We start from the raw sequence: 8,959 nt of genomic DNA on the forward strand, positions 1-8,959 counted from the left end.
TTAAATATGGAATGTTTATACTGATAAATATAATATAATCATATATCCTTATAACTATTAAATGTTTGTGTTTTATATTATAGTTGTACTTCCTCTAGATCTACTTAATGGTGGTTTTCTGCCAGTGTATCTTTTCGGGGGGCAGGCAAGCGTAATTAACGCGAGTCGAGTAGTTGAGGTACAGAAAAAGGTGTTGAGAGAAGAGGGATCGGAGTGCGGGGCTGACCGAGTTTTTAATTGAATGCATCTTAGCGTAAAAGGTGAAAATACTTCGCCTTCCCCTCTCCTCGCATTAAAAGCGAAATTTTTATAATCTTTGGTAGGTACATACTTTGATTTACAATCACAGAAATTGTGTAGCATTTTATAAGGATAACATAATTATTGTACTATTTAAATTAAAATTGTAGTTAGGTTACATCAGAAACTTAAGAAGTAGCCGTGTAATCCTTAGCTTTAAGAACTTGTTTTTGAGAAGCCTTTCTATTACCTTGTATCTTTGGCTGATTTTGAAGATATCGCAACAGTTTCGGTATGGCTTTCTGAGGAAGTTGTCGCTTTAAAAGGGAAACCCTAGTCAAGCTCCCTCTACCCTCGATTTTCCTCCCCCTTCCCCCTCCTCCACCCACCAGCTTTTCCCGCCCCCCTTCCGCCGCTCATCGTCGACTAGCTTGTGGCCTGTTTGCTTCGCTTGCTTGCCAATTTCCACTTTTCCGGTTTTAAGCTCTCACCAACACACACACACACACAAACACACAGGTACACACATGACTGCCGCTCAGCTTTCCACTCATCCCCTCGCTTTCCCCCGCGCTTTTCCGAACCCGCTCAACCCATCATTTTGGCTCATTTTCCATTCGCTTATGCATTTTTCATCATTGCCGTGAGTTAACAAGAGTTCTTTAAGTAACTTTAACCAACTGTTAATGGCGCCTTTGTTCCTCAGACGCGAGTCCTTTTAAAACAAAAGCTATAGAAAGATTTAAAAGTTAAAATGTACATACGAGTATATACGAAGAGATTACAGGTGAAAGTATATAAAGTTAAGGGAAATCAAAGAGCAAACGGAAGTATATTATGTAACAATTGCTAGAGAATATGTATTGTTTATGTACCAAAGTTTCTTATATTAGTACATATATATATTGTTAATACATAATAGAGACTGAAGGTTTCTTGCTAATATTTTTCACTTATGAGAAATTTAGTTAATCGTTAAAAAGTAGTTTCCTTCATATTTCCCAAGCTTGCGTAAAGAATGTGAAAGTGAGTGGAAAATCATGCAGACTGGTAATGATATGAGGCAATCAAGCCAATGAGTTGGATGTGAGGATCTCTGGGATCGGTGTACATAGCAACTGTAAACATTATGGCCTGTTAAGCACACCTTGGTTGATTAACTGCAAATTGCTGGCCAAACATCAACCGAAATCAGCGGCAAATTGATGGGTCTCTATAACCCCACTATATCCCCTATAAACATAAAATTATTCGCACCCCAAACGAACTGGCGAAGTGAAAGAAAACAAACAAAAACCCTGAGAATCTCCAGCGAAGCATGCAACAATTAAGTTTTTCCCCCAAAAGCCAAACCCAACAAAAAACAAATATGATTTTCATTAATAAGAGTTGGAAATGAGGAAAACCAAGGAGGGGCAAGGGGGAAAGCCAACAGAAAAAAAGAAAAAACAAAAAATAAATCAGCTAAAACCGGAGGAGGCCGCAGATTGTCGCTTGTCTCTGGTTTCTCGCTGTTTGATCGACAGTCTCCACTCCATCTTTTGGATCCCAGTCCGAATCTCCTATCTCTCTCTCGCTCTCGCTCTCTATGGGTTATACCCATCTCTTTCGTTGGCCCCTATACCCCTCTCTTTCGCGGACGATGACGACCGTTCATCATATACCCTTCAGTCCATTTAACACGTTTCAGACACTAATCCTGCCTTGATGAAACTAATTTTTTTCTCCGCTCGCTTGTTTTTTCCCTCGTATTTTCCACGAGGCCCCCGGAACCCGTAACCCCGTAACCCCCCCGGTACCACCCGGATCCCCGATGGCCCCTCCATCTGGCCAAGCAGCCAGTTGATTTATTTCAGCGTGCGCTGCTGGTGATCTCCGATGCTTAGACAAAGTATATGGCTATATAAACTATATACTAAACCGGCCAGCCACTGCGACAAAAGGTTTATACATTTTGGATCAGCATAAGGCTTCACATAATAAACATTTTGAATATTAGTAATTAAGTAAGTGGAAATTTTATATTGGAAAAAAATCACTTTCGGTACCAAACAATGATCAAATACATAATAAATTCTTTACTAATTTAGTTTTCTTTTTCTTGAATTAAATTCGAATTTTTAAGTAAGAGTTTTCCATAGTTTTTACAATGCAAAAGTATTGACTCAGTTTTACACAATATAAAAGATTAAAAATATATTTTATTTCTACAACTTCAATTTAAAATAAATTACAAAAACAATCAACCAATAGTAATAATTCAAGAGCACCTTTCTTGTATTATTGATGAAATGGCTTAAAACTTTTCTTTTCGAAAGTATTTAAGTTGGAAACAATGCCAATTATTTAGCGAGCCCCTGCACTATATTATTTAGATTTGATCTTTTTACATCCGATTTCTGCGAGTGCATAAAGTGACTGACAGCCGACGTGTTTTCATTGCCGCAGCTTCTGCTTGGGCTCATCGCATCTCTTATTTTTTCTCAACGCAACTCAACTCAACTGAAGTGAACTTGACTGGAGAAGTCGGGGACCCAGATAAAGATGAAGCTGGAGAATCGGAGCAGGAAAAGGAGAAGGAGAATCTAAGACAGGCTCTCTGCGCGGACCGCGATGGCTTGCTGTGATATGTATGGCTATATCTCTGGCATGATCTTGCCACAAATTAGTTTGGTTAGCTGCCGTTGCCAGTTTCCATGGCCTGCTCTAAATGTGGCACCGAATCCTCGCTCCTCGCTCCTCCAACTCCTCCTTCTCCTCCTCCTCCTCTGTTTATATTCAGTTCTGGGTTTTTTCTTCCACCGATTTTGTCCACGGTCTCGTTTTTACCCCGATGCCATCCTCCGTTGCCCTGTCAATCATTGAAATGTTTGCGGACCCGAACTCAAAGTCGAACTCAAAAGTCGAAGCGTGGTTAAAGCGACTTCAAGTCCGGTTCGGTTTGGTTTGGTTTGGGTTCGGGTTCGGGTTCTGTTGCCATTTGTTGCATGGGGCATGCTACATTTGTTCAATCACAAATTAAACTAATAACATGTTTAATATAAGATATATATATTTGGTTTATTTAGAAATATTTTACCAAACAAGTGGAAGAATTTTGAAGATATGTTTTTGTCAATTATGATTTATTTTAACATCAATTAATATAGGTGCACTATTGGTAAATACTTTATGATATATGATCTGAACACCTTACTAAAATAAAATTCATTGCACAGTTCGATTAAGTATATTTATTGGTCTTTTATTTATTTTTTCACAGAGTAAAAATATAAAGAAAACGTTAGTCGGATTACTAAGCTAATATTTCATTAAAAAGTGTGTTAAAAAATGTAACTTTTTGGAGCGCAAAGAGCTCAAGCTATTTCGAAAGAATTTCATAATTTATTTTAAGGATAGAAATGGTTAACTGCTAATCATAAATACTTTAATAATCAATGCTTCTTAAAGGTTTTGATTTTCCGAGGTATCCTTCAGTCGAAGATGCCTCGTTTTCCGTTCGACTCCAGAGTCTTCTTCGGACATTGCAATGTCATGCTTCATTTCCTGGGTTGTCAATTTGTCTGGCAGTGGTCGTTGCTGATCGGCAGCGAGTGGAAATCAAATGAATTATCGCTTAAATGCCAGCAAATGATCAAAACAGCAGGTGTACGGGCGGGCCAACGAACGAGGAGTTGGGGATCTCCGAAAGGGGGTTGCCTAGGATATATAATACTACGGTGCAGCTTAAGGTCTTACAACATCATCTGGCCTAACGACCAAAAAAAAAAAAAAAAAATCAGAAGTCGAAAATTCGGAAATTTGGAATTCCGATTTGAGAAGCCAGAAAACAACCCTCGGAAAGTTTGATTCCGTTTGTGATTCCGTTTCGGATGCCAAGTGGATTGAGATAACTTAATTGCCGCAAAAGGGGGAGGCATTCTTACCCCAAACAACTCCCGCTCAAGTTCAAGGGGTAAAAACGTAAATCTCATTATCGATAACGCGATAATCGCCTGATAATCGGCCATGTTATCATCATCATCATCATCACGAGGCGGCGGCGTCTTCGGCCCTTTGTCATCAGCTCTTTCCGAAGGGGTTTTTCCTCCGAAATCCGTTCGCATCATAAACTCATAATCACCTCGAATCCAAAAGGGTTCGGATCTGGGCGCAGTTTTCATGGCTTACCGTGTGGCTAGGTCAGGTTCGACTTTGAGAACAGGCCACTTTGCCTGCGGGTCAGGTTGATTTGCATCTGTGGATGGCTCGTTTGCAACCTCAGTCGCAATTTCAGATGCCTTCCCTATTGTTTAATCCTCGGAATGGCAATACCTTTGAGGGCAATAATGAGTATGGAACCCCTGGTCACCATTTAACTTGGCATCATGCAACATAACAAACTACTAAATACATTTAATTTACACATTTTAATAGCATTTTATAGTTTGAATTTAATATTTATTTATTTGATTAATTTCATTAAATATATGAATAGGTTTTATTTTGCATTTTCTAGATAGTTTCTTTTAAGATAATATATAATATAAAAAAACTAATTTAGGTGTTATGTTGAAAGAAGTAAGTAAGTACTTGGATAAGCTATTATTATATTGCAGAGTAAGAAACAAATTTGCATTAACATTTTGTAATGTTCATGTGGCACATTAAGTTCTGAACATAATATAAACTATTATTTTCCTTGTCAATTACTTGGCACTTCATCTCAGGCCTTTGGCTTGAGTTTTTCCAAAATGGGTCAGGTTGATCTGCGCCTTCTGGTGCGTCTTGACCCGCAGGTCAGGCGAGTCCTGTCCGGAGGACACTTCACAGGACAGGTCGGCTTGGTCCTGAGCTCCGGCCGAGATTAAATTCCGTCCAACTGTCCGACTGTCCGGTTGTCCGTCCCTTCGCATTTGTATTGTTTCAGCGCACTGGGACAACAATGAAGGCGATTAAAGGCGTTTTATCCTGCTAACCGCAGCGCGGTTCCATCGCTCGACGGTCCATCCTTTTGGCATGCGGTTAATCCTTTGGCTATGTCGCACGCGAGGCGAGGGCGGAAAAAGACGAAAGGACGACGCGGCTCACCCAGTGGAGGATGGAGGACGGAGGACGCAGGACGAGTGACCGTCTACCGCACAGGTACTCAAGGCATTACCCAAAACTTGTGCAGCTTACGCGAAAGTCCTTTGCCTGAAACCAGGCTAACGGCGAGTCCTGATCGTGCACTGTCAGAAAAATAAATATTATCATAAATATCAATAAATAATATATACATATATATATATATGGGTGATTCCATATCAGATTTACAGTCGATATTGAGAAATTCGATGAGATATTTTTTTCTTGCTCTTTATCGAAAATAAATCGACACGTATTTTTTATATGGCTCAGAAAATTTTTTTGACAAAGTTATGATTTTTTGAACTTTTGATGAACTGCCCTTTTTTTGATGACAGTCGCGTTTTCCAGCCCCAATAACTTGAAAACCGTACGTCGCAGGAAAAAAATATATAGGAAGTAAAAATTTCATCCTTCCTTCTTCTTTGCAAAACTTTCGTGAAAAAAATTTTTTTAAACAATTTTTCACCACAAAAAGTTCAAATGTTTATAACAAATTAATTTTTCTCCAACTTGGACCATTTTGATTTTTTTTTTTTCACAGTAAGGCCTTCAAATTCTTCTGATGAACATACTAAAGTTTCAGAATGGTATCAAAATTAGTTTTTGAGTTACAGAATTTTAAAGATTATCATGCACGGTCCGCGCGCTCGGTCTCAGGGCGTGCGCCGACCAACGACTCTAACGAGCGTCAATTCGCTTCGCGCGCGCATAGTAAGGGTCAATAAAATGAATTTTTAATGCTATTTAATTCTATAACTCAAAAACTAATTTTGATACCATTCTGAAACTTTAGTATGTTCATCAGAAGAATTTGAAGGCCTTACTGTGAAAAAAAAAAAAAAAAAAATCAAAATGGTCCAAGTTGGAGAAAAATTAATATGTTATAAACATTTGAACTTTTTGTGGTGAAAAATTGTTTAAAAAAATTTTTTCACGAAAGTTTTGCAAAGAAGAAGGAAGGATGAAATTTTTACTTCCTATATATTTTTTCCTGCGACGTACGGTTTTCAAGTTATTGGGGCTGGAAAACGCGACTGTCATCAAAAAAAGGGCAGTTCATCAAAAGTTCAAAAATCATAACTTTGTCAAAAAAATTTTCTGAGCCATATAAAAATACGTGTCGATTTATTTTCGATAAAGAGCAAGAAAAAAATATCTCATCGAATTTCTCAATATCGACTGTAAATCTGATATGGAATCACCCATATATAATAGAATATGATAAATACTATTAAATACATAGTTGCGTACATTACAATTGGTAAAGCATTCTGAGGTATTATGAAGTTATAAAATTAGGTGAGCTAATTAGGAAAGCAACCCAATAAAATATAAATTCCATTAAACGTAGAAATCTACTATAATTATTACAAAAAAAATAATATTAAGCCTAATGGGTAATATCTTTGTGCACTAATATATAATATAGGTTTTAATAAATTTAAATATATAGTTATTATTTATCTCGCCTTAAAAAAATTAACTAATTGGAATTTAAATTTCTTTTTCCTGTAGCACTTTTAATATATTTTGTGATTATGCAAATCTGCGCTGCATTCATCTTAATATAAAACAGTTAACTGACTTCTATTTGCTTCGTTTTTCTCGCAGTGCATGCGGAGTCCTTGTCCCGCTGGTTGGTCCTTGCCACTTGGTCCTGCGTCGTGTGCGCGGCCACTTTGCGGTTGCAAGCGCTTAACCGCATCATAAAACCATCAGCGAGCATAAAGGCAAGCCATTATAATCATCGGGCCACGCACAGCGAATAAACCTTGGGAATTAAGACCTGGATCTCGGATCTCAGATCTCAGATCTCGGGTCTCGGGTCTCGAGTCTTGAGTCTTGAATCCCTCCCCGCTGGGCTCTTCCGCCTACCTAGCCTCCTTGCGTCCTTCCCCTGGATGCATTGATCCTGCGGCTCGCCTTAATGAAACTGGGAAAAATGCAATGAAACGGCGGCAAATCCTCCAGATCTGGATCCGCTGCACTTGCCACACAACCAAATACTCGAGAACCTCTCGGCTTTTCGGGCTTCTGGTTTTTCTGTGCGTCTCCGCTGATCTCTTGACATTTCTATTGATTTAAACTGCTTCCAATTCAGATTAAATTGATCGCTGTATTATGTGTATTCAGTTTCTTTTCAAATGGGATTGGGGAAATGATTTGAAATCCCCTAGATTCACAATATGATATTAAGTTTTTTTATGGTATATGTTTTTTATTAATAGGAATTATATACTTTATTTAGATTCTTTATTTAAAATGTAGCAAATTCATATAAATAACTACCAACAGGTTAGCGAGCTTTAGGATGCGCATGCGTGCCTTTCAAAGAATCTCCCACCTGAAATCAAATTCTTAGTCTTTGATGGACTTTTTCCAGACAACGAGCTTGCTTCATAATACCTTTAATGCCACACCCACGCCCACCTTATTATACCACTGCCACGCCCCTTTTCCGCGCAATTATGGATCCCCGAGGCAAACCGAAAACCCCTCATGAAGTCAATAAAAGACAACGACCAAAGCTAATGAAGGGAGAACGAGGGGGTGGAAAATTGAGACCTCTCCCCACACAGTTAATAAAAGGATTTTATTAAATTAAAATTGTTAACACTGAAAGGTTTAGCAATGATTCAAGTAACTTGATTAACCGGTGTTGAAAAATATCAAGAACATGCTATTTGTGCTTTTAATATATGATGCTCTATTTAAGTAAAATTTCAAAAATCATGAATGCTAAAAATGTTAAAATACTAAAAGATTTGTTTACTTAATAGGGTTGTTGACATAATTGAAATTAATAGTTTTTGTAATGAGTAAGTATTAATAGATAGTAATCATTTATTTATCCAGAATCACACAACAACATCCAAAATTGTGTCCCACCAGAAAGGTGAAGGAAGTCAAATTATTTAATTTTTCTCAGTGCATGCTGCATGCCACGCGCCTACGACAGAGGCTAATGAATGTGCTGGGCAATAAAAAATCAGCCAAACGAATTGTCGTTAATCAGCCCGCAAAAAAAATGGGAAAAAAATGGTGAAAAAATGGGGAGAAGAAATCTGGTAGGCAAAAAAAAAAAAAAAAAGGAAACAAGGCGAGTTGGCTGCGTTTCTAGTTGGAAACCTGAACACCCACACATAAGGCACCCCCACCTCCCCTTGAGCCCGTGGAGCAATCAAAACTGTCGCCTATGAAAAATGTTTTGGGGCAAATGGCGGCGAACTTTTCGCGGCTGGCGACTCGCAAAAAAATAGAGGAAATAAAAAATGATGGCAAAAGTACACCCACGTGTACATATGTGCGTTAAACTTTGAGTATTTTCATTTTCAGATCTTTTTTTTAACTTGCTTTGCATTTTTGTTTGTTGGTTCTTGGGTTTTTATTCGCTGGCGCTGAAAATGTATAAACTCAAAAGGAAATATTTGGTTGGTAGCTACTGTTTTTGTAAAGGGATATTTAAAACTAAGATTTTTGGATGGGAACGCTACTATATTTTTAATTCAATGTAATGCTAATAGACATAACATACGGATCATTTGAAAATATAATACAAACATTAAAAACTTTCCAGGACGCAAATTATTTAATTATGGCATTTGCACTT

This window comes from Drosophila ficusphila, unplaced genomic scaffold (genome assembly GCF_018152265.1).
Source record: "Drosophila ficusphila isolate 14025-0441.05 unplaced genomic scaffold, ASM1815226v1 contig_198, whole genome shotgun sequence".
Classification (NCBI taxonomy): domain Eukaryota; kingdom Metazoa; phylum Arthropoda; class Insecta; order Diptera; family Drosophilidae; genus Drosophila; species Drosophila ficusphila.